The sequence below is a fragment of the Pseudonaja textilis genome, chromosome Z (assembly GCF_049901715.1).
Source record: "Pseudonaja textilis isolate UNSWEBS1 chromosome Z, rPseTex1.2, whole genome shotgun sequence".
Lineage (NCBI taxonomy): Eukaryota > Metazoa > Chordata > Lepidosauria > Squamata > Elapidae > Pseudonaja > Pseudonaja textilis.
In genome coordinates, this window is record NC_142008.1 from 66,595,838 (window position 1) to 66,623,277 (window position 27,440).

General features: G+C 35.5%; 1 protein-coding gene across 11 annotated transcripts in view; it reads right to left on the minus strand.

The window, feature by feature from the left end:
- Window positions 1-27,440, minus strand: part of ELMO1 (engulfment and cell motility 1) — a 526,860-nt gene that overhangs the window by 108,949 nt on the left and 390,471 nt on the right. Inside the window, exon 1 of one of the 11 annotated variants that reach the window (XM_087917599.1) lies at window positions 11,703-11,827. The exons of the other annotated variants lie outside the window; for them this stretch is intronic. The gene's annotated coding sequence lies outside the window, so the exon portion shown is untranslated. Of the gene's footprint in view, window positions 1-11,702; window positions 11,828-27,440 lie in introns of those variants that run through there. 11 annotated transcript variants of the gene reach the window in all.

Sequence of the window (27,440 nt, forward strand, 5' to 3'; positions counted from 1 at the left end):
TAAAGTTAAAGAATCATAAGAAAAGAAAAGCAGTTGCACATTAATAATTAGAATATGGACACTAAACAAAGCAAGCTCAAAGGTTTCCTGTTTAGTCTTCCTCATGTCATTCCATTTAAAGGAGAATAGTTTCTTATCTTACATCAGTATTTTTAAGCTAGCATATAAATAAAATGTAAACAATCCTTACAGCTCTTTTTGATGCTTATTAAAGCATAGGTTGCAACCAAAAAAGCTGGCTCCGTCCTTGACCCTTATTTCAGACTGTGAATTCTGGGCTGCAAAAATTCAGATAACCAATAGACGACAGCTAGGAACAGCTGTCATTGAGCGCTGGTTCAGATAAGTTGTAGTTAAGAACTACAGCTTTACACATCTCCCAATGCACAATTTTAAAGCTGCTTGAAAAAAATTGAATGGATGAAACAAAATATGAAATTCAGAACTCGAGCAATAGCAATATCGTAAGACTTATATAGGTGCTTTTTTTCAGGAGGCAACTGGACTAACTTTTTTTTTTCTTTGAAGACATTTCACTTCTCATCCAAGAAGTTTTTTCAGCTCTAACAGGATAGTGGGGAACGGAAGGATTTATATTCCTTGCAGACAGCTGATAATCTGCATCCTTTTAACAGGTCATTGAACACTTGGAGATTTATCTATGTCCTCAGGCTCATCTAAGGGGTGCTGATGGTTCCAGAGGAGGGGAAAAAGTGCAGACTACAGGAAACATCAGCGCCCCTCAGGTGACCCTTAGGATACTTCTGTCAAAGGAGAATGACCGCTTTCCAGCCAGTGCACCTCTTACCCCGGTGCTGGACAGATATTCCTCCTGCGCAGACTCAGTTGCTGTGCAATCCCATCACCTCAGAAAAGCATCAGCCACAGGATGACAGGCAGGAGTGTCAGCAGCTCCTCTTCCTCCAGCATCCTGGCCAGAAGTGGCAGCACAAGAACCGCTGCCACCCCTTCACACTGCTGCTTCCATTTCGGATGGATGGATGAGCTGGGATTGGGGAGGTGAGCTGCCCCAGGAGGGCCAAAGGAGAGCACAGCTCCTCACGCATGGAGGGCCTGGCTCACTGATGGGGGAGCAGCTGCAGGGGTAGGCCAGTCGCTCCTGCCCCTTGCTGCCACTGCTCTTCTGTGGTGCTGAGCCGGCCAGGTGCTCTGGATCATAGATGTGGGTCAGTGCCGCAGGTTGGAGGGTGGGGGCCACGCAAGAAGCCTGCTTGGGTGGGGAAGGAGGGGAGCCCCAGCCTGTCTATCATGGATGACAGGTCTGCTCCCCTAGGAAGCGACTGCCAGGATCCCCGCATCTTTGGGCACATGGAGCCATCGGACATTGCTTTTCTGGGGGTCAAGCGTGCGCATGAGCACTGGCCAGCTGGTCTTTGCACATGCATGCCAGAAACCTGAAGGCCAAGTGGCTGCCCTGCACGCACATGCCAGAACCCAGAAAAGCAACCGACGATGAAATTCCTTAATATAATATGTACATGTGAGGTCCAAGCCCAAAGATGATACAATGAAATCCAATTGAGTCCAATTCATTATTTGCTTACACCTACTCAATTGAACCTTGCTAAATTAAGGCTGTAATATTCTAACCTAATAGATATACCAAGAGATTCTAGGATGTGGGTACCCTGAACCTCTTCCTACACACACACCAGTTAAGAACTGTACAATCTCTTGTTTTGAGCTTCTCACTGAAATGTATTGCCTCCATCCCTGGAAATAATGGTGTTCTTGATGAGGTTTCCCTCTTCCCTTCTTCAGATGCACATTCTATCAAAATACACTTTTTTTTTAAAAAAAAGGCTCATTTAGCATAACAATAACAAATCAAAGGATAACAGCTAGAAAACTAAAATGAGAGGGTGACCTTGTGTGAGATGGCTGATTAATAAATAAATAAAATGACATATTTTAGTTCCAATAATTGCTACCGCCCATGCATTATTTTGTTGCTTATCATGTAAAAGGCTAAGACAAATACTGCAGATTATGGATATTACCAATAATATTCAGTCTCTAAGTCATGTCCACCTCTTCATGATCTCATGGACCAAAGCTAGATCTCTCTGTCCTTCACTGTTTCCTAGAGTATGCCCAAATTCATGTCCATTGAATCAATGACACTATCTAACCATTTTATCCCCTGCTGTCCCTTCCCTTTTGCTTTCAACCTTTCCCAACATCGGGTTTGTTCCCCAATGAGTCCTTACTTCTCATTTGTTGGCCAAAGTATTTGAGCTTTAGTTTCAGTTAATGTCCTTCCAAAGAACAATCAGGATTGATTTCCTTTAGGATTGACTGGTATGATCTCCTTGCAGTTCTTTTCCAGCACAAAACCATAGCTTTGTTGGAAAGGTGGTATCTCTTGCTTTTTAATATGCAGACATATACTGCAAAAGCTATTGTAGATATTACCAACAGTGTTAGGAGGAACAGTCAATCTATCTGCCTCGTATTTATTAACATTTAATTTTTTCAGATTATTTATTATGCAAAATCCAGCTGGTAACCGCTGTCGGGAGACCCTTTGGGGTCTTAGCCGCCTTGGAGGGGCAGTGAAGGAGGGATAGGCACTTTACTGACCACAAGGAAAACTGCAATTTCCTCATTAGGTCCGAAGCAAGCTCTCCATGAACAAGAAGCAGGGATGACAGCCATTTTCTGGCTCTCATGAAACTGAGATAACCAGGACCATAAGACTTGTGCTGGAGCAGTGAATGGACAGAGCATTTAAACTGGGTGACAAATTTACCAACTTTTACTCTAAGGATTGGAAATAACAACAATATATTAAAAGATAATTCCTAAGCTTAAAATAGCAGTGGATAGACACATGGAGAAAAAGAATATCAAAAACAAAGAGGTGAAAGAAGCCCAAGACAAGCTAATAAAATACAGAAAGCTTGGAAAAAACTAAATAATTTAAAAAATGATTTTGGGGAGAATTTATCTTGTTTATTTGTATTTTTAACCCCCCTGGATTTAATTGGGAACTCAGCTGTTTTTGACAGACCATTTAATATTGGATTTGGATTAAGAGAGCCATCCAGTATAGCTGCAGCATTTTAGATAAAGTTATTTCAATACATACAAGTCTTTATACACAAAATAGAAGCAATAACATCTGGAGGACGGATTGACTTTGACTCTACTGTTGATGACTTGGATAATTTGGAAGCTTTTACTGAGCCTTTCCTCCCACTTTCTTGCCCTTTGGAAGATTTATAAAGAGGAATTAATAACTAAACTTAATTAAATTTGATAATTGGATTAATCTAGTGATTTAATTTGGACTTGGAATATTGGACTTAATTTGAACTTAATTTGAACTTAGATTTTTAATGTTATTTAACAGAACATCCTATGAGACAAAAGAAGAAACGTGTTGGAAGAAAAGAGAAAGGAAGGACAGATAAATAAGACTTCAAAATTTGGACAATTGGGAGATATAGAATGGGGAAATATAAATTGTAAACTGTAAAATAAGGGGTTTTACAAAATGGACTTCGAAGAGATAACAGAGTTATATGGAGGAATACTGATTATGTTAAAAGATAGGTGTAAATTTTTGAAAGGCAATAAGGAGACAAGGGGATCGTCTAAAGATACAGAAATGAATGTCGAAGCTACCCAACAATTGGAGAAAAAAAGAAAAATATGATACTCAAGAAATAGGTGAGACGTTAGAAAAGGCAGTGGAAGGGGAAAAGCAAAAAGTGACACAAGAAGTTAAAAATAAAGAGGAGAAAGGATTAATAAGTAGAAGACATAACCTCATAAAATGTATAAGAGAGGAAAAGGAAAAAAATCTCTTTACAAAAAAATCAAAAAGAAGTTTTGTTGATGAGAGTTCAAATACAACAGAAGAAATAAATAAAAGGTACTCAAAAGGGGAAGGTTAGTAGGGACAAAATAACAAAAAACAAAAAGATACAAGGTTCAGAGAGAGAGAGAGAGAGAGAGAAGGTTGATTTAAAAAAATCAATAAACGATGGAATTTCAAGAAGGTCAAGAGATGGGAAAATATATACAAGGAAAATAGCATATATACTAGTAGAAAATATAATTTAATAATATAATCCAAATAAGTCAAGACAGTAGATGGGAATCTAGAATTAAGTAATTAAACTGTATTGTAATAGTATAATTAACAGTATGTTAAACTATATTATGAATTTAAAATAATTAAGGACTAGAAACTGTATGGGATTTTGAGATACAGTCCTGGAATTGATTAAATATAGTCAAAATTTAGTGTTATTATTAACCTTACACATTTGGAATATTGAAATGATGGTGGAACTATGAATAATTCTTAGAAAATATTAAACAGTAGTAGTATTTAGGGACTATAAATACAAGGTGCAAAGAAATGTTATTATGTCTAAGTGAATTAATGGGAAAATGAGAAATGGATTATGAAAAGAGATTAGCTCTGTTGAAGCTGTGGAAGTTGGAAGATTAGAATTACACATACCTATAAGTATTATGACTGTTTTTGTTGTTTAAAAAAGACTTGACCCAGGTAATGCAATGTTCACAAAATAATGTATGTTTATATTGAAAATAAAAAACTTGTCTGAAAAAAAAAGCTTCACTGCTGAGAGATTGTTTTTGCATTCTTATTGCTTATATCCCCTAAATCAGAGGTTCCCAACCGGGGGTGCTCACACCCTGGGGTGCGAGACGATATTCCAGGGGATGTGAAAACTTGAGATTAGAAGTTTCAAAATTATGGTTTATATGTATTTTTAAGGGGTGCAAGAATATATCAGAAGCATTCTAGGGGTGCAGGGGACAGAAAAAATTTGGAAACCCCTGCCTTAAATGCATAGATATGTATAAATTTGTCAGTCAACTCTAGCTTCATTAAATTCTGAAAGCTGATTCTAGAAATAAAGCTGATGCATATGTAGCCTCCCCAGAAATAATAATAATGTATTCAAATGGAACTCTGCAGTGCTTAATCCCAGATGTGCAGGGATCATCTTCTCATCTCAGAGGGAAATGCATTCAGTATTTAATCAGAGTTGTTATTTCAATCTCTTAAATATTAAAAAGGGCAACCTCTCAGTGATCTCTAGCTAAAAATAGTTGCTGCTAAAATTCTTGGCAGATTAATACCACACATAGATAAATAAAATCATAATAGCGGCCACAGGAATTGATTTTCTATCAATGGCTTTTAGAAAGTTGTAACTGCTATCTCTAGCAATGAAAGCTTGCAGAGTTCGTTAGCTCAGAATTCATCCAAAACTAAACTATAGGGTATAATCCTTTCTAGTAAGATAAATTTATGAAAACTAGCCAGTCAAATCCCTGATCAGAAATTTCCCTCCCTACCCTTCAATTAAAAAATGGAAGAGTTCACTAGAACGTCTCCCTCTTTTGAATTTCCCCAGAAATGGTGTTTAATTGTGAAGAAGAAAAATAATGTTATCTCTTCTGGGTGTGTGAATAAAAAATTTAAAGCACAAAAAATACTAACCCACCCAGACTTTTTTTTCCTGATGCCTTCAAATCAGTACCCATTCTTGATGTTGCGAATCCCTGCAATTTTCCTGGCAAGATTTCAGAAGTGGTTTACCATTGCCTGTTTCCTGAAACTGAAAGAGTGACTGACATAAAGTCACCCAGAAGGCTTTCATGCCTAAGCAGGGACTAGAAAGCACAGTCTCTTGCCTTCTAGCCTGATGCCTAAAATCATTTCATCAAACTAACCCTCTACCTAGACTTTTCTGTGTAGCAAGTAACTAGCTAGAGAAAGTTGGCCTTCAGTCCTTTAAGTTCTTGAGTCAAGCTTAACTGGTTTCCTTCAAAGCTAGTTTTTTTCTGGAGATCTGTCATTTTAGATAGAAACATCTATTCTTTCATTGGTCATGGCCGCTTTTGAGGCCACATCATCTATTTTTTCAGGCTGTTCATACTTTTCTTTGCTGCTATTTTTTCAATAAACTTTAAATATTATGTGAAATAGATAATAGTTTAAATGGGAGTCAAATATAAAAGACAGTGTGGGAATGTGGATTCAGAAATTGAATACAGTCAAAACTCTGATCACGATCATAATTAGTTTCATAACTTTGGCGATTTCTTCATCTTCTAATGTTTCATCTTCAGAAATTTCTGGGTCAGGGGTCATGTTTGATCACCACCTGAGTATGTGTTTGTGACTAGATTCAAAAATTTTGTGAATGTTTTGGTCGGAACCCGATTTAGTTGTAGTCAGAAGTGTACGTGACCAGAGGTTCTACTGTATTAAGCAGCCAGGACACAGAAACCGCTTTATTGGTAATCTCCTTTAGTTTTATGAGCTATTTATCCTAGACCTGATCCTTGGGTACTTGTGGCTATGAGAAGATGAAACTTAAATTTTCCCTTCCCCCTCCCCCGCCTTCTGTGTGAATAAAGCAAACTTGGCAGAGCAATACTCTGATAGATTCTCTGGACCTCAGCAGTTTTGGGAAAGGTGATATGAAGTGCACTTGGAGGGAGCTGGGGTAGTACCAGTGAAGTTGGGTCAATAGATTGGTTTTTTGGCCTGAGCCCATGGCTTTTCTGGCTTTTTGCCCTCTATGTCTGAGACAAGTTGTTGGTGCTGCATTTGTCCTGCTGAGCTTCTTCTAACATTTCATTCCTCTTATTTTCTGCCATTTAGAAACTGAGATATCTGTCTAATTCCAATGTATCCTATGTTTTGTTCAAATAGTGCCTGTTTGGGAAAAGAAAATGAGAGGATATTATATAGGATAGTGAGAGGACGGTGGGGAGAAGATAGTGAATAGAAATGGATGGATGGTGAATGGGGTGGATAGTTGGCATCCCATGGCAATGGTTGTTGACCCTGGTGTCATTATGCTTGTCCTGGGGAAGGGTGCTTGAATGTACTCATGACCCAGCAAGATCAGAGGAAGATACAATGGGAAGTTGAGAATAGCCAGGTTATGAAAACCTTGTAATTACTTAGGCATATTCATCAATTACAGTTTCGAGAAGCAATGTGTGAAACTGTAGCGGCATGGGCTGTGTCTACTTGTGCATACATGTATAGGGCAATTGAAGATTAGAACATTAAGGATAAGATCATACATTCATTCCTGCATTCCTATACTTACATTTCCTATATGCTAAAATAATTCATAAGCTGCTATGGGACCAAGGTTTGCTTATTGCTATGTAGTTACTACATCTATGTTTCTGAGGTAGGCAATCCAACTTTCCCCAAGCACTTTTGATTTTTTCCTGACCTCCAATGAAAAGATATATTTTGCAGCACAATTTACTTGTATAAATCTATAAATTCACTACAAGAAAAATGTAGCAAACCAAGGAAAGCTTGGTTTAATCAATAGTCATGTTTACAGGAAATTTGGCATATGTCTTTTGACAGAAAAGGGTATCTGTTGCTAAGAACTCTGTGATCAGAAGAATCCATTAAAACTGAATAGAAACCTGATAATTTATTGACTATAAAAAAGCAAAGATTCCCATTAGATTCCACTTATATTTTAGCCAACAGTCCAAGGATATTATACAGTTTAACCTTCTTGTGTTTGTTTCCATTCTTGTTTTAATAATGTTAATATATTTCTAATATTGATAGTTTGAAGGTTAAAAAACAAACCAAATTTTATTCCTGAAGTTCTACAATCAAAGACATTCTATTTATTAACTCTTTTTCAAAAGACTGCTCTTATGTAACTGCCAAAAAATATTCTGCTTCATATACTACATAGAAGCATTTCTATAAAATGCAGGAACAATTGTGGGATTGTGAAACCATCAAAACTGACAGTTCTTATTGTTCAGAAATTTTCAGAAGAGGGATAGATTTTTCTTAATAATCACCCTGAAAAAAATCAGAAAAACAAGAAATGTCAAGCTAATTGGAAGTTTATGATTCTTCTTTACTTTTTACATAATTCAGCTTCATTTAGTAATAACAGTTTTTACTTGCATGAATCATGGGAGAAATCAAACAAGTGGAGTGAGGCATAGAGATAATTGGTAATGATTAATATTTTAAAAAATAATTTAGGAAAATTTTCCAAGTAATTTCTTTATGGTAACAAGAAATTAAAGTTATTTCTATTTTACTAAATGTATGTGATGTTCCCATTTTCTAGTCAATGTAATCATTGCAACTTCATTATAAAATGTAATCTCATTAAAACATGATGAAAAACATTATGAGCAAATACTTGTCTATTATACACACAATTATCTTCATGAAGATTTTTTTCTGAATTCCTTGATTAATCAAGGACAGACTAGTATATTATTTTGTTGATTTTTTTGAGAATTATTGCATCAGAGAGGGATGAACTCTATGTCAATCTGGAAGGGTTCCAAAATAAATATTATTTTTAATATTTGAAGTCTTCTGAGTTTTTGGTAAACACAAACAACTTACAAGAAAGACAACAAATGAGAATGTCCAAATCACTTGACATTTAATCCATTTTAAACATCTTCATGTTGGTTTAAACTCCTGAATCATCTCCCATTTACATATCTACCATATCTTAATTGACCATCAATATTCCCTGTACCACAAGTTGAAATTTTACAGGACTCTCCCTCAACTACTTCTGTGCTGCAATGTATTCCATTTATATCCTGTGCTTCCAGGAATCTTTACATGAGGTAATACAAGTTAACCTGTGCACTATAAAATTATTTTAGTGCAGCTTGTCATCCTCACATAAAGGAATACTGAAGCAATAACTAAGACCCTAAGACAATAACTTTGCAGACAATATAGGATCATGCAAAAATATAATGGAAAGAATAGAACATAGTTGTTCCTGGTTAAAATATCAATCAGAAATAATCTAAGCAAAATCCATGAAATAAAAGTGATATATTTGGTATTTTAGAATCATTTTTTTTACCATTACCAAATGCAAATTATTATTTGTATCTTGGATTCATACTTTTTTCCCCTCTGTTGTGTTCTTCATTTGGGTAATTGAGTACATTATCTGGTTTTTATAACAAATGTCTACAGTAAAACTGTTTACGATTGGTAAAACTTCCTTACATGCTTTTGATAGAAAATAATGTAATGTTACATTATAATAAGAAACAGCTTAAATTCATACATAGGAAGAACCTGCATTATTAAAATAGCCTGTCCCTCTCCCAGGTTTTTATAATACTATCTGAAAAACTAGTTGAGCAAACTAAAATGTTTTGATGTCCTTAAATTAATTTGATTAGGCTATGATTTATTATGACAAAAGTTTTAAAAAGAAACTAGATATGATTGCCAAGCCATAAAACCAACCCATATTTTTGCATATATTTGGTGCATATCAAATCCATTCAATTACCCACTACTATTCAAATCAATCAACCAACCAACCATGTAACCAACAATTATTAAGGCAAAGAGAGCATAGAGTATACAATATACTATACATCCAGTTGGCTTAAATCACAAGCTAAGAGAAACCCACACTATAATATCTTATATTCTAAGCTGCACGTCTCCTAGGCATGATAATTTCATTTCAGAAAAGACAAGAAAATCTAGCATTCACACCAATGTCTATTGTAGATAGTTAAAGATGGGGTTAGTCTATAAAATTAAATGATTTCCATATCAATTCAGTTCAATGAATTGTATTTTAATGTTACCTATAGGGTATACCTCAATTGCTTCTTACTGACTTTCAGTATTGGAAGAGTGTATCAGTCTGCCCAGATTCTTGGGAATGATGATGCAGAAACCAATTCCTTTTGAAACAGGTATAATACACAACAGCCCTGGCCTGACAGCAAATAAAAACTCTTATTTACATTCAAGCCTGAAATTCATAGGGAGCTTTAACAGCAAGGGTGATTTTTCTAATTCAACCATTGCTGTGGCTATATACCAATAGAGTCACAATCCATGACCCAAAGCTTAGTAATTAAAAAACCTGCCTTCTCAATCTCTCACTGTTCAGCCATTATTGCATAGAGACTAGTAAACAAATCCTGTCAAACAAGGTTATAGAAAACTCAAGAATCCTAGCAAGCAGTCTTTGGATATTAACAGTAACTGAAGCTGGCAGATTTATATTTTAACCGTATCCCTGAAATATTAGCAAAAGATGAGTGGTTGATTTAAGCTATAATGTTTTTCATTGGATTTTTTTCTCTAGGAGAAAAAGCCATTGCTTTCAGCTATATCTATGTGGAATGTTATCTATGGCAGAACTTTCAGTGAAAAATAGCACTGACAAAGAAGAATAAGTTACTGTGTTGACCAATTTATGTTTCATTTCAAGGCTAACATTTTACTTTGCTTCTACCAGAATTGGATTACCTTAAATTGTGAAATAATGCTTTCTACATTATAACTGATGATTAGCATGGACATATAGACCTAGCAACATTATACTGAATTCAAATTTGGTCATGAAGAGAATTAAACAATGAAACTGATAGGGTTTAAATTACTTAAGACATACTTGTCCCATTAATTTCAGAAGGTCTCTTCAAAGCATGCGCCTGGATCCAATTAACTATATTGTTGTGTACTCCTAATAGCCAAATAAAATCTGAACAGAAGTTCAATTAGGTCCTTCAGGAATCCATTTGGAAATATTCATAATGTTCAGTCCTATTGTACAATTTATCTTTCATGGTCTGTAGACATCACATATTGATCAAAGACTTATTTTGATTATTCACATGCAAGAACAGAGTCTTTCTTATAATGTATCTTCAAAAACATATGTGAAATTCTTGGGGCAAAAATGCATTAAGATTAGAAGTTTGGAACACAAACCCCAACAGAGATATTTGAAAAATATAGATTGCATCAACTTACTTCCATAAAATTTTATAGTGCTTAGAAGGGCAAAATGAGATATCATTATATAAAAAGTAACGAACAATGACTTGATCAAATAATATTGTTTTAATTCTCACTAGAAGCTACACATTGGAGGATTGAGACAGACAGTGGAAAAAGGAAACTGGAGATATACTGACAATGTTAACAGTTGTCTACAAGTTACTCACATTGAACTTACATGCATGGAGTTGCAATGTAAGCTGACTAAGCAGAGCAAATAAAATTAAGAATTTCTTTTTCACAGAAAAGAAAGAATTCTGAATTTCTATGCTCACTTGTCCAAGACAGATACAATTGTTATACCTCATAGGAATAAATATATATAAAAAATTTATTTTGGAATGCAAAGCTCTCTCTTTTTTGAATTAAAACAGATTGGACAGATAATCAATGTGCTGAATACTACTCCTACTACCACTACTACTACTACTAATAACAATAATAACAATAATAAACCCAGCAAACATAATTTATTTGATTTGTTATTTGAATTAACTTTGTTCAGTGTGTGTGTGGGGGAAACATGCTCTAATAATTAGGAGACCTCGAATGAAAAAATATTTTTATAAATGTATCAAATACTAGAACTAATTAAATTATTTTAAAACAAACTGAGGATTTTGCCAAACTGTATGCTTCCAAAATTGAACCTGACAACTAATAACTTATTGTAGCTTTGTACACTTAGAATAATTAAATAAAATCTGCTAGGTTTAAAAAAACAAACCTTTTAGCACTTAGAATAATTTAGCAGTTTGTCAAATTGATGGTTACTCTAATTTCTTCCCAAACTGAAAAGAACAGGGTTAAAAATCCATAGGTATTTACTTACAGAAATCCTGTGGCTCCATCACTCACAACAGCCAATTTTCCTTTGGTACTACAGCAGAGGAATGACTTAATGCTTTTCTGCAGAAGGAAGAGTAATTTTGAACAGCAGATGGCCTCTGGTGAAGCTTTCTTATGAGATCCGTTTTCAGCTGGCCATGAGAAAATAGATCCTCTTTACACACCTTTGGCATATAGTTGAAGTCAAAAAGAAAGAGAGTGTAGCTTTGCTTATGTTTAGAGGGCTGAAGGCTAGTTGTTTTCCAATTGGCAAGCACCTAGCAAAAAGCAGCCTATCATTGAGTCTGCCTTTTCTCAGGGAAACTCCTGCCCATTTATTTAGCATCCTTAGCTGCCATATTTTCTAGGAGGATAGCCTTGATCCTAAGAAGCGGGTAGGGAGATTACACAGCCTCTCCACCCCCCTCCCACCCCCTCATCCCCATTAGCAATTCTGCTATATTTTTAGGGCTGAGGAATTATTATGGGAGAGTTCAGATGCATTCCCAGTTTTCACTTATATGGAGAAGAGGAGGGAGAGTGCCTGAGCTCAACAATTACCGATTCCATCACCATGGAAACTGACTGGATGCAGGGAGCTGGATTTGTGTAGAACATCTGCTGCCAAGCTCATAAGCAAATCAAATCTCATCTCCCTTCTACTCCTCCCAAATTCTTATCTCATGGGAGTTCTGCATGCAATGACATCTAAAACATGAAATATGGGAAATGTATGCAACCATGGGTATATATGTGTGTATGTCTGCAAGACACACAGAGAATGAATGAATGTACCTTCAAATATGTAGTCATTCTATTCCATTAAATACCTACGCTCATGTATGTAAATATAACCAACAGCTGAATATCTTTATGACAATAAAGAGAAATGCTTTAGAATAGTTAAAAAGATATAGAAATACTGCATAATTACCAAAGTAAATTACAAAGTTTTTACAGATCATATATTGATAATTTAGAATATCATCTGCTTCAGACATTAGAAATTTTCATTTCATTATAGTGAATTTGCCACGTTTCTTCTCTAACAGAAAACTAAGCACAAGCAAGCATAGAACAACTAGGGAAAACAGAGTATATACATACTATGGATATGCTCTGTATAATCAAAGCATTTTATTCCAAATTTTACTTGAATGTTTTTTTGAGATCTAAAAGATAGTTACAACACATTTAATTATCATTCTATATTCTAAATGAAAGAAATTGTATGTTTCAGTACATGCCAAAAAATAATTGCTTTTCTTTGAAAGGATAAGGAAATATCTAAAACACATTTATACATAACTAAATAATTTATTATTACTTATTAATATAATTATTCACTAATATGTTCCTGCAAAATAACTGTGATAAATTGCACATAAACCCACAGGGAACTATTTTAATTGCTTTTAGTAAATTCAATTTATATTCAGAGATTAGCCTCTAAAATGAGAAAAAAAAAACTGGAATAAATGTAGAAACAGGTAGTTTAATTGCTGCATGTGTGGAAAAAACAGGCTAAAAGGCAGGTATTATACTTGATGACATTACAGGTAGTTCTGCATTGGAATTAGGGTCATTAAATCATGGTGGTCATTAAATGGGTCATCACCTGATCGTAACCAATTTTATTATCTTTTTTGCAGAGATCATTAAGCAAACATACTGGTTGTTAATTGAATCCTTAACATCCAAATAGATGTTAAGTGCTAGAAACCACTAAAAATAACGATTATGTGATTGTGATTGTACTTAGAACTGAGGTATCAAACATATGGCCCATGGGCTGTATGCGAGGCCACAAAATTCCTAATCGAACCAAATTAAAATTCAATTAGGAAATATTTAACAAAATCAGATAAAAAACACACACACACATAATAAACAAGCAACCCTGCACAAGTTCAACTTAACTGCAGCTATAAGGATCTTTTGATAAGATCTCAAATCTGGAGTGTGCCTTCTCTATGGGAGCTTGATAAAGGCAGAAAAAAGATGGTCTCTCAAATAACTTGGTCGCTTACTATGTAGTGTTTTAAAAGTGAAAAGTGGTACTTTGAATTGTGCCTGCAAGCCATCTGGAAGTGAGTGCGGCATTGTAGCTGGCATTGCAAGTTGTACTCATAACTATCCATGCTGTTGCATTCTGGATAAAAAAAAAGTTTGTGTATAAAAAAGGTATAGCTAGTTGTTATCTTATTTTAATGTATTGATGAATTAATAAACAAACATATTGGCTTTCTAAGTCGATATGCAGCCTGCAGAGATATATAGTGCAGTGGCCCCATTTCTATTTCAATGTCATACCACAGGCATACAGTACTGCTAAAGTAAGACAAAACAGTGAAGCTGATCAAACATAGATAGGAAACTTTATTAGGATTTATCTTGTGGCAATGATTATTTCTTGGCTCTGAGAATATCTAGTTAGTCAACTGGCAATCTTATTTAGGATAACCTTCCTTCTGAATAAGGAAGGACAGGGAAGCCCTTGCAGGGCTGCTGTGAGGAATATTTTTGGCACCTGCTGGATAAAGATGTGTGACCTCATCTAGAGTTAACTGCTGGTAGGGCAAATCCTTTGGAAGTTACAAGGGCACATCTAAGCTTGATTATCTGGGAAGAGTTTGAGCTGCTTACTCTCAAGGAAGTTGACAAAATCCTCAGGGCAGTAAGTTTCACTACATGACTTATGAACCCTCCCCTTTCTTGTTGGTTAAGTGGCACATGGTGAGTCCAAGTGGTGATTAATACTTCATTGTTAGCTATCTTGATGTAGCAGTTACACCTAGAAATCAGAGGACTGTAAATTCTATGCCTCCTTTACATATGAAAACTGGCTGGGTGTTTTTGGGCCATTCCTTCTCAGCCCAATCTATCTTACAGAATTGTTTTTATGGAGAAAATAGCCGGTAGGTGTTACATATGAAGTATTTGCTGCCTTGAATTACATATTAAAAACTGGGATAAATCATAATACCAGTAATTGTGGGAGGAACTGGTGCTGCTTTCCTTGAAGGAGGCAGTAGTACAACCCCTTCTTAACAAGCCATCCTTCAAGTAGAAAAAAAAATGGAACAAATAGATAAGGTGGAAAAGATGGATAAAGACTTGCACAGATAGACAAGGATCTTGAGTGATCCATAATCATGCTGGAGATGGACAGAGCAGAATATTTTTTAAGATTTCAGAATATTGAGGAGGAAAAAGGGGAAAATCTTGCTGGAAAAATGGCAGAGATGTTGGCGGATGCATTGGAGGTTAGCAAACAGGAAATGAAATATTTAGAATATATACAAGCTATGCGAGAAAGAATAAACTCCCCAGAGAAGTGCATATAAGATTTTCAAAGAAGGCAACAAGAGCAGAAATACTTCAAAAAGCAAAAGATGACCCACTGAAATATAAAGGGAGAGAAATAGTAGTCCTGAAACAGATACCCAGAAGAGTAAGAGACACAAGGAAACAACACCAATTTTTGACAAGACAACTTATTAAGCATGTAGTAAACTTCAGATGGCTGATACCCAGGGAAATATTGGTGACCTGGATGGAAAAAAAGACAAAGACTGGATACAATAGACAAAGCAGAGCAATTCTATGACCAGTATATTGTGTCATATGAGAAACAAGGGAGAAGAGAGGACATAGATGATAAAAAATTTGAGAAGCTGTTAGGAAAGGGAAGCATACAACAAGAGGAAATTGAAACAGAACAAAAAGAAAGAAGAGAATGAGAAGGAGCAAGAGCAAAAGAATAGAGAGAAATAAGAACAACTAGTACAATAAAACCTATCTACAAGTAAATGATGGAAGAAACAAAATCTATCAATCAATATAAATGGACTGAATTTACCTATGAAAAGGAAAATGATTTTTAAACAATTAGAAAAATTGAAGTTAGATTTGATCTGCCTTCAAGAGGTACACATTAAAAAATAATACAGTAAATTATTGGAATATCCCAAAATTGGGAAACTATATTTCTCATCGCATAGCAAAAGAAAAGGGGTGTGGCTTTATATGTTATAGAAACAATAAATGCTAGACAAATTTTTGCAGATGAAGATGGGAGAATATTGATGGTAGTGGTAACAATGAATCATAAGCAGATACTGTTGATAGTGAAATATGCACCAAACAATAAACAAGAAGAGTTTGAAAACTCTTTAAGAAAATTACAGAATTGGAATATGAAAATATCTATGTCTTAGGAGATTTCAATGCAATTGTAAATGCAGAACTTGATTATAACAGTAGTAAAACAGGTAAAAAAAGCTAGGAAAACACTCCCTAAAACTTTCTTTAAAATGATGGAAGAAATAGACATTCAAGACATATGGAGAGAAACACACCCCAAGAAAAATAAATACTCATTCTACTCAAATAGACATAAATCTCAGTAAAGAATAGATTGGCATGGATGTCATCAGAACTGAAAGCATGTGTGCAAGAGGCAGAAATAGAATCAAATGTTTGGGCAGATCACAATCCAGTAAAAGTTATATGGAAAGGACGAAAAAGAAAATTGAGATGAACATTGAACCAAGTAATATTGCAAGACAAAAAATTTATACAAACTATGGAAAAAGAACTGGACTTTTTCTTTAAGAGAACAGGAAAGAAGAGACCTCCCTGCAAATTGTATGGGATACCTGGTAAAGCATATAATAGGGGATTAACTATAACTTACATAGGAAAGAATAATAATAAGAAGAAGAAACAAAATAAAAAATATTAGAAGAACATAAAAGATTAGAATTATAGAAAAAAACCACAAAAAAAGTATTTGAAAAATCAAATGGACTTAATAAAACATAAATTGAACTTATTGGAAAAAGAAGAACTGGCATAAAAAATCAAAAGTGTGAAACAGAACTTTTTTGAAAATGCGAATAAACCAAAAATATGGTTGGCATATAAACTGAATAAAGAGAAGGAAAAAATCCTGATACATTGACTAATAAACGAGAAAGAGACTCTTTATTATCAAAATGAGAATAAAAAAATAATAATTCAAAAGTATTATGGAAAACTATATAACCAGGAGAAAACCTCAGAAAATAGGATAAAGCAATATTTGGAACAATCTGAACCTCCTAAGGTACCTGAAGCAGTTAAGGCTATGTTGAATGAATAAACAACTATGATGGAAGTGACAGAAGCTATTAAGAGACAAAAGAATAATCAAATGCCAGGGGCAGATGGGTTACCGGCAGAATTTTATAAACATTTACAAGATACATTACGCCCAGTTAAGTTGGAAGTTTATAATGAAGTTCTGCTAGAAGCGAAAGTACCAAGTTCATGGATGAAAGCAAATATTACTCTTATACCAAAAGACGATTCAGATTTAATGCAGATAAAAAACTATAGGACAGGAATATTGGGAATTTTCCAAACTTGTGAAAAGCTATTCTGGCGGCTGTTGTAAGATGTAGCAGTAAATATTTTGCTTCTTTGGGGATTTGTTCTTCGATAATTCCTCGAAGAAAGGTTTCTAGTCTGAGCTCAATCTGATAACCAGTAATCTATAGCAGCCAATTTTTAATTTGAATCCAGAATGTACTGATCTCGGGGCATAGCCACCACATATGATAAAATGTACCATCAACTTTTTTGCATTTCCAACATTTTGGACTTACATTGGGGTAAATTTTTGCCAATCTTGTTGGGGCCAAATACCATCTGTAAAACATTTTATACAGGTTTTCTTTGTATGCTGAAGATATAGTTAACTTATAATTTATGTTCCATATTTTCTCCCATTCCCGTAATTCTATATTATATCCAAAATTCTGTGCCCATGCTATCATTGTACCTTTCACTGTTTCCTCTTCCATTTTAAAGTCTACTAAATATTTATACATTTTGGTTATAAATTTTTGTTCCGGTCTCAATAGAATTTTGTCTAATTGGTTTTGCCTTTATCAAATCCAAAAACTTTCAAATCTTTTTTGTATTTATTTTGGATTTGCAAATATGGCCACCAATCAATTATAATTCCATTTTCTTTTAGTTCTTGATTTGATTTTAATTTTCCTTGACTGTCCAATAATTCTGCATAACTTACAATTTTTAAAAAATCTAATCTATTTGGGTGGATCATGGCCTCCATGGTTGACAGCCAATGTGGTATTTCCATATAATGTTTGTTTTTAATTTTCTTCCATGTTGTAATCAGTGAGTCCCTTATTAGATGATGATTAAAGTAAGTATGTATATTGCTTTTATTCTCCCACAAAAATGCATGCCAACCTATCTGGAGGTCATGTCCTTCTAGTGTTAGAATTCTCTTATCTCTTAACTTGACCCAGTCTTTGAAAAAGTTCAACACCGCTGCTTGGTAGTAGAGTTCCCATTCTGGTAGTCCAAGACCACCTCTGCTTCTATAATCTTGTAATAGTTTCATTTTGATATGTGGCTTCTTGCCCAACCAGACAAATTTGGACATTATTTTATTTAATTCTGTAAAAAATGGTTTCCTAATTTAATTGGGATCATTTGAGATAAATATATTAATTTTGGTAGGGAATTCATTTTCACTATCGCTATTCTTCCCAATAAAGACAGTTTGAATTTCGCCCATAGTTCCAATTCTTTTCTAATTTGCTTAACCAATTTAACGTAATTATCCTCTTTTAATGATGAACATCTGGAAGATAGCCAAATTCCCAGATATTTCACCTTTTTTACTATCTGCAGTCCCATTACATTTTCCAATTCTGTTTTCTGCTTTATAGTACAGTTTTTGACTATCATCTTAGTTTCATTTTTGTTTATTTTGAATCCTGCTACTTCTCCAAATTTTTCTATTTGTTGCAGCAATATTTGTCCCATGTTCATTGGATCTTCCACTATAAATGCCAAATCATCCGCAAATGCCTAAACTTTATACTCTTCATTTCTAATTTAAATCCCTTGTATCTCTGGGTTTTGCCTGGTTACAGCTAGTAGCATTCCTAAGGACAAAATGAATAGCAGAGGTGATAATGGACACCCTTGTCTCACTCCTTTTACGATATCAAATTATTCCTAATTAAAAATTAATATTACAAAAAGTAATGGAAAGTGCTGAAATGAATATGTTAACGCTGAAACTGAAAGAAAAGGAAAACTCTGAATATTTCTTAATTTGGAATAAATGGTATGACTGGGTAACAAACAGAACTAAGAAATAAGACAAGAAACTTAATTGTAAGAATCCTTAAGAAAGTAAAATGTAAATTGGTAAATATAAAAACAATAATTATAGTTAAAGTTATTAATTAATACCTGATAAATGTAAATACAATGTATTAAGATACTTAAGAACCTGTATAGATGTCAAGAATGCTGTTGAAACTATGATGTTCTACATTGTAATAACAGAAACTTAATAAAAACATAATAAAAAAGAATTATAGGACAATATTCTTATTGAACGTGGATTATAAAATATATGCTTCAATAATAGCAAAGAGTTTGAAAAGGGTTTTGAATGAATTTATACATGTGGATCAGAATGGATTTCTGCCAAAGAGGCAGATTAAAACCAATATGAGAATTATTTTAAACACATTGGAGTATTATGAAACACATCCTGGAAAAGAAATGGTGTTGATCTTTCTAGATGCACAGAAAGCATTTGATAATGTTAATTGGCAATTTATGTTATTGCAATTAAAATTCATGGGAGAGACTTATTAATATGATCAAAGGAATATATCACAAACCATCAGCTAAAGTGATGGTAAATGTGGACATGACAAAGAATTTTGATATTAAAAAAGGCACAAGACAGGGATGTCCACTGTCCCCTTTATTATTTATACTGACCTTGGAAGTGCTAACTAGAAATATTAGACAAGATGAAGAAATAAAAGATATGGAAATAAAAAAAGAGAAATATAAGTTACAGGCATTTGTGGATGATTTGGTTTTTATATTAGAACAGGGGTAACCAACCTTTTGGACCTCAGGGATCACCAAACTCATACTTTTAAATCCTGAGGACCACTGATATGATTTTTTTTTTAAAAAAAGATAATATATTTAATATAAACATTTTATTTTTATATTAAATATAAATTAAATATTAAATATAAATAAAAAGCATGAATAGAAGAGATGACTCCACCAGACAGTCAATTATCTGGAAGCCTGCACTCTCAAACAAAAAAATCTCCACACCACAAGCCAGGCAAACACCTGGGCACGAACAGGCTCCTCCTGATACCTCCAGCTCAAACACACCCCAACCAGGCACCCAGATGAAACCTAGCTTCCTAATAAATGATAGACGTCCATTTACTCAGAGCCAAGCCACACTAAAAGCCTCCAATATAGGAAACACAATGTTGCCAGCCAATCAAGACAAAAAAATTGCAACAAAACAGACAGAAGATATTAGAAACCCAATCAAGCAGAACACAGCAAACTTCAAGACCAATAAACACAGACCAAGACTCCCAACCAATCAGGATGAAGAAAAAACCATTCTGGCACAGCATAGGCTAGCACCAAATTTAAAACAGAAATGGCTGTGAAAGTCTGACTCACAGATGAACACTATACAGAAGCCTGATGATGGCAGATGAGATTCTGCCGAAACGTTGCTACAACTTTAAAAGCACTACTATAATGATGTGGGAAAATACCTGAACAAAGCTGAATACCATACATGTAAGTACCCACGAAAACTTAAGAAAACATTATAGAAAACACAGGTATTTGTATGTGGATCTTTATTCGGGTTTTCTCCCACGTAAAATTGGAAGTATCCTGGCGACGTTTCGATGAAATCTCATTCGTCATCTTCAGGCTTGTGCCTTTGGCTTTGTGCTTCTCGGAGTTCTCGAATAACCAAAGATAGATAGATAGATAGATAGATAGATAGATAGATAGATAGATAGATAGATAGATAGATAGATTTGTCTGTTTTAAATGTATGTCAAATAAATGTTTTTTTCTAGAATAATATTTTTTTTAAAAAGTTAAAAAAATAATAAAAGACTGAGAACAAACCAGGCTGTTCTGGCCTGTTGCCTGCTGGCCCCCCCAGCAGCTGAATCAGAGGAGGAGGCGGTGTGGGAATCAGGGTCAGCATCAAGGCAACCTGAGAGCTCTGAGAGGGAAGAGGGAATGGAGCTGGTAGAGAGAGTCAGAAAGACAGAGTTGGAGACTGGGCCATCCGTCAGCCCTCAGATGGAAAATCAACAGCCCCCAGATCTGGAGGTGACTGTTAAGGAAAAGGAGGAACAGCTGAGTCAAGTGCTTGATGCATGGATGCACAGAAGGCAGAGAAGAGGAGAGCAGTAGAAATCTGTGGACTGATCCTTGGGAAGGAAGAGCCACTGCTGCTAATGAAGCCCCATCCTAGCTCTGATGATAAAAGGCAGGAGGTGGAGATGAATAGATGTGGCAGACAACAAATCATCTTCTGGCTGAATGGATTTGTTAGACTGCATTGAGACAGAAACTTTTTGCCGAGGTTGCCGGCATTCCTAATAAAGGAATGTTTGAGTTGACTTCAGAGGGTTTGTAGTGTTTGGGGAGCTGCATCAGAACACAGGCTCAGAGGATATTAAGACAATGTTAGAAAGGAAAATAACGATGATAGAACTGACTGAGGTGATAAATAGACAAAATATAGGAAAGGTTTTGGGCCCAGATGGGCTACCAACAGAATTTTACAAGACTCTACAAGAATCTTTAAATATTACAGTACTTGAAGTGATGAATGAGGTTTGGTCAAAACCTAAAATACCTAATTCATGGACAGAGGTTTATATTACTCTTATACCAAAAGAGGATACTGATCCACAACAAATAAAAAACTATACACCTATATCCCTACTAAATGCAGACTATAAAAGTTTTGCCTCAATAATGGCAGAAAGACTCAAAAAATATTTGAATAACTTTATATATGCTGATCAAAATGGATTTCTGCCCAAGAGGCAAATTAAGGATAGTATGAGAATAATCTTGAATACATTGAAATATTATGAAATATACCCAGAGAAGCAAATGGCCTTGGTATTCCTAGATGCACAAAAGCCTTTGATAATGTAAATTGACAGTTTACAAATGGATCAGATGGGCTTTGGTGAAAGATTTATTACAGCAATTGAGGCAATATATCATAAGCAATCTGCTAAAGTAATGATAAATGGAGAATTGACAGATAATATTAACATTGAAAAAGGAACTGGACAAGGATGTCCTCTGTCACCACTGTTGTTTGTATTGACTTTAGAGGTGTTAAATAGAAACATTAGAGATAATAGAGAAATAAAGGGAATGAAAATAAAAAAGGAAGAATATAAATTACAAGCGTTCGCAGATGATCTCGTTTTTATATTGGAAGAACCATTGGAAACAGTGCCTAAATTGATAGAAAAGATAGAAGAATATGGCCAGATGGCAGGACTGAAAATAAATAAAGACAAAACTAAGATTTTGGTTAAGAATATGATTTAAAAATGAAGGAAAGAATTGACAGAGAAATTGAATATCCAGATCACAAACAAAGTAAAATACTTAGGAATACAACTAACAGCAAGATGTGGAACACTAAAGGAAGATAATTATTATAAATTAAAACAGATTGCGACAGACTTTTAAAAATGGGAAAATTTACAACTATCTCTAATAGGGAGAATATCTACAATAAAAATGAATACATTACCAAGAATCTTATATTTGTTTCAGACAATTCCAATTAAACTAGGGAAAAATACTTTGAGGACTTAAACAAAATAATGTTGAAATATATATGGAAGGGAAGGAAGGCAAGAATTAAATTAAAATTGTTACAGAATACTAGAATAAGAAGTGGTTTTGGATTAACCAATTGGGAATTATACTATCAGGCAGTAACAATGATGTGGGTAAAAGAATGGATTGTTTTGAGAAATATTAGATTGTTAACGTTGGAAAGTGATGATTTGCAATTGGGGTAGCACGCATACCTATGGTATAAGGAAAGTAAAACACATGGATATTTTAGGAGGCACTATATTTGAAAAGCATTATTGTCAATATGGGAGAAAATAAGAAAACAACATTATATGAAAATATCAGTTTGGTTATCTATAGAGGCATTTGCATATCCAATTGTTTTTAAAATGGAACACATAGTTAGATATAGTGAAATATTAAATGAAAAGGGTGAACTCAAAATAAAACAAGAACTAGATGAACAAGAGATAAAGATGAACTGGTATTCATATGTACAAATACATTCTAGATATGATAAAGATAGAAAGACAGAAGGGTTTTACAATGAATTTTACCGAATTAGATAAAATCTTAACAGGTACTGATGAGAGGATGATTAAAAAATTATATGGTTATTTATTTGGAGTGAAATTAGAAGAAAAAAGTTAAAGAAACAATGACTACTTGGGGGGGAATTTTGGATATGGGATAGATTTAGAAAAATGGCAGAAAGTATGGTCTCAAAACTATAAATTAACAATATCAACAGCATATAAAGAGAATTTGTATAAGATGTTTTACAGGTGGCATCTACCCCCAGCAAGAATAGCAATGATGTTCAAGGATAAATCAGCAAAATGTTGGAAATGTCATCTGATACCTGGATCATACTACCATATGTGGTGGATGTGTGGGGAAGCCAAAAGATACTGGACTAAAATTCATACATGGCTGGAAAAAAATTGACAAAACAGCATATAGACTTGAAACCAGAGATATTTTTATTGGGTAACTTACTTGAAGGATACAACAGAGAATTGATATATTTGATTATTAACATTTTAACTGCAACTAGAATTGTATTTTCCTAAAACTGAAAAAATGAAAAAATTCTGATAGAGGAGGAGGTGATAAAGAAAATAATGGAATGTGCTGAGATGAGTAGATTGACGCTGGCAATCAGAGAGCAAGAAGAAAAAGAATATTATAAAATATGGGATTTATTTTATCAACGGTTAGATAGAAAAATAGGAAAATGAAATACACTGCTCAAAAAAAAAAGGGAACTCTTAAAAAACACAATGTAAATCCAAGTCAATCACACTTCTGTGAAATCAAACTGTCCACTTAGGTAGCAACACTGATTGACAATCAATTTCACATGCTGTTGTGCAAATGGAATAGACAATAGGTGGAAAGCATAGGCAGTTAGCAAGACATTCCAATAATGGAGTGGTGCTGCAGGTGGTGACCACAGACCACTTCTCAGTTCCTATGCTTTCTGGCTGATGGTTTGGTCCCTTTTGAATGCTGGCGGTGCTGTCACTCTAGTGGTAGCATGAGACGGAGTCTACAATCCACACAAGTGGCTCAGGTAGTGCAGTTCATCCAGGATGGCACATCAATGCGAGCTGTGGCAAGAAGGTTTGCTGTGTCTGTCAGCGTAGTGTCCAGAGAGATGAAAGATATTGTGTGCAAGAAATATGAATCAACCAACACACTGTCCAACTGAAAGAAGGTTTTATTTGTTGTTTTGTGTTTATGTTTGTTTATGTCTGCTGTCAAAAAATAAAAAAAACTTTTTACAAAAAAAAAAGAGAACACAGGCTCAGTTTAACCCGTGCTTGCATTTAGTGGGGATGTCTACAGACTGTTGTACAGCAAAACTATCAAAATGGTGGCTGTGATACTTGATCAGAGCTCCCCTGTTTTTTATGTGTAACAGCTTTAGTGATTAGAAACAGAACTGTTAGTTGCTTTTCTATTAACACATAATTCTTAAAAGGGGTCTCCTGTAGGAACCCTGTCATGCCTAATTGAGGTCCCCAATCTTTTTGGCACCAGGGACTAGTTATTATTACCTTTATTATCAGAGTACAATATGAGATTGGCTGAGCCTCCTATCGTGCACCCTCCCCACAACAGAAGTCCCTAACCCAGACTCAATCTTATTATCCTATGTGACTTTGTAGCACAATGCGCCAGCCCCGCAAGTCTGTCATACAATATTGACATCAAGTTATTTTCCGTTCAGAAGTCTGACAGTCCATGGGTAGAAACTGTTCTTCAGCCTGTTGGTGCAGCTGGCTATGCTTCTACATCTCCTACCCGATGGTAGGAGAGTGAAGAAGTGCTGACCTGGGTGTGAGTCATCCCTGAGAATTTTCCTTCTAAGGCAGTGAGCCCTAGCACTGTCATCTAGTAGTATCATGGAACAGCTCACGATGTTTTGTGCTGTGCTCATTACCCTCTGTAGTGTCTTTCTATCCATGGCTGTCAAGCCAGCATACCACGCCGTAATTCAATATGTGAGGATGCTTTCTATTGTGGACCGGTAAAAGGAGGTCATCAGTCATTGTTCCACTTTATTTTTTGCAATACCCTAAGGGACTGGTTTCATGGAAGATCATTTTTTCCATGGACCGGTGTGTATGTGTGTGTGTGTGTATTATGTGTGTGAGAGAGACTGGGACTGAGACAAGTGTACAGTTTGGGAAAGAAGCACAGACAGAAGTGGTAAATTAAATGGTGGTTGGGCCACGCACCAACTAAAATAAGTGTGAGATCCTTACTTAAGGCCTCTCATCAGATGACTTTGCCCCAGAGGAAAATCAGACAGGGAAAGCTTGATTTAGAAAGGGCTTTCTTTTCCTCCAGGAGAAAATCAGAATAAAGATATGGAAAAACCTTCAGAGGCTTTTTTGTTCTGCTCTGGAAGAAAATTAGAAGACACAGAAATCTTCACTGGAAGAGGCTCTTAGCTTCTGCTCCAGAAGAAACCCCCAATCAAAGACCCAGCAAAGCAGAAAGAAGGTGAATGATCACCACCTGCATTTTTCAATGTTTCAGCACAATGTTTTCCTTCCAGATTAGACCTGTGACTTTCTGCTTCTAAGAAAGTGGGAAGGAAAGTGGAGAAGAGATAATTCTAAATTTTGCAGCAAAGCATGTCTGGGATAGTGCTGAGAAAACGATTTAAAAGAGATAGAGATAGAGGGAGGGAGGGAGGAAGAGAGAGAAAGAGAGAGAACCAACTTGTCACTGTGCAAGCACAGCAGTCTTGGAAAAGTTGTAAACTAGAGGAATTTCCTTGGAGTTGCTTCCTCTCTTAAGCACTTGCTTAAGAGAGGAAAGGTAGCTTCTCTTCTACTGCTTTGCCCATTCCAAGCCAGATTGGAGCACACTTGTATTGAATATTCAATGAGGAAAGTCAGTGATGTTAGACTTTCCCCACTGGTTCATTTTCCAGGTGAGAGAATGAATAGCCATCACTGGCTGTTGGACCGCGACATGTAAAAACAACAGCAGGCATGCCACAGCAGCAGAATTGTTTCAAAAGCAGAATAAACACAATATATCATTATCTCCACATTGTCCTGCTTCTTAACACTGGTGACAAAGGTGGGATGCTAGAAGAGAATAAAGGAAATGTGGTATAGATAATCATCTTAAGGCAGAGAGAGATTCATCAGAATGTCCACCCATGCTCAGCCAGAGCATTTTGACCCAACCAAGCATGATTGGGTCACCTATATGGGATAATTGAGGATGTTTTTAGAAGCCAATGCCCTACAAAATGCCACCAAACAGAGGAAAAGAGCCCTGTTCCTTGGCTATTGTGGAAATCACCTGTACAAAATGGCTAGAACTCTAGCTGCATCGAAAGACGTGGAAATTATGGAGTGAAAAGAACTACAAAAAATGTTGAGGAGCCTTATGCCCCCACTGCATCATTGTTGGCTCACAGACTTGATTTTTATCACAGAGAACAGCAACCAGGTGAGACATCAATTACTTTATTGCAGATTTGTGGGACATTGCAGCTGGTTGCGAATTTGAAAACATGGATCTAATGTTTAGAGACAGAATTGTGGGAATGAAGGACCTGAAACTGCAAAGAAAACTAATAGCTAAGAAAAGTGTCACCCTTAAAGAAGTAATGGAGGAAACATGGGTGGCTGAAATCTTGGACAAACCAACAACTGCAAATATAATATCTGGAAGCGTCCATTCATCCTGGGGGACAACCGGTAGATACCAGAATAAAGGGGAAGAGGGAGAGAGCTCTGAAGAGAAAGAGAACCCCAAAGAGAAAGAGTCCATCGTGTAAAATCTGACAGGAGACCAGGGCCACTGGGAGTGGTCCAGAGACCCCATGGTGTGCTGGGTGTAAAGGAAACCATCCCAGGTTGGCATGTAAGTTTAGAGATGCCATCTGCTAATGATATGAGGGGAGAGGTCACATTGCTGAAGTTTGCAGAGTGAACCAGCCGGCTTATCCCAACCAGAGACAACCTGTTTTCACAAGCCATCCATGTGGTCAACAAAAAAGGGGACACAGGAAAATGACAGATTCAAATTACCAGTGGGAATAAAATAGAACCACTAGAGACAGAGACTATGATCAAACAATAGTTGGCCATTCTGATGCCTATAAATCGAAGAAATTCAACATAACAGTAATAATAGGGGATGAACCTTGTGATGTGGAAATTGACTCCGTATCATACATACAGTATCCCTGGTGTCCTGGGAAATGATAAAGAAAGCAATTCTAGGAATAACCCGGAAATAACTAGAGCCACAACAAATAACATTGAAGGATTACCAAGGAAATCAAATTCCAGTCATAGGAAGAGGATTCTTCCCAGTAAGATTTGAAAAATTCACCAGACAGCTTCCCCTAACTATCATGGACAAAGAACTACCCAGACTGCTCAGAATACAATGGTTTGAAGCTATAGGGGTGGAAATGATCGCCATACTAGAAGTGGACAACAAGGAGATGAGGAGCTGCAAACTGAATTCAAGG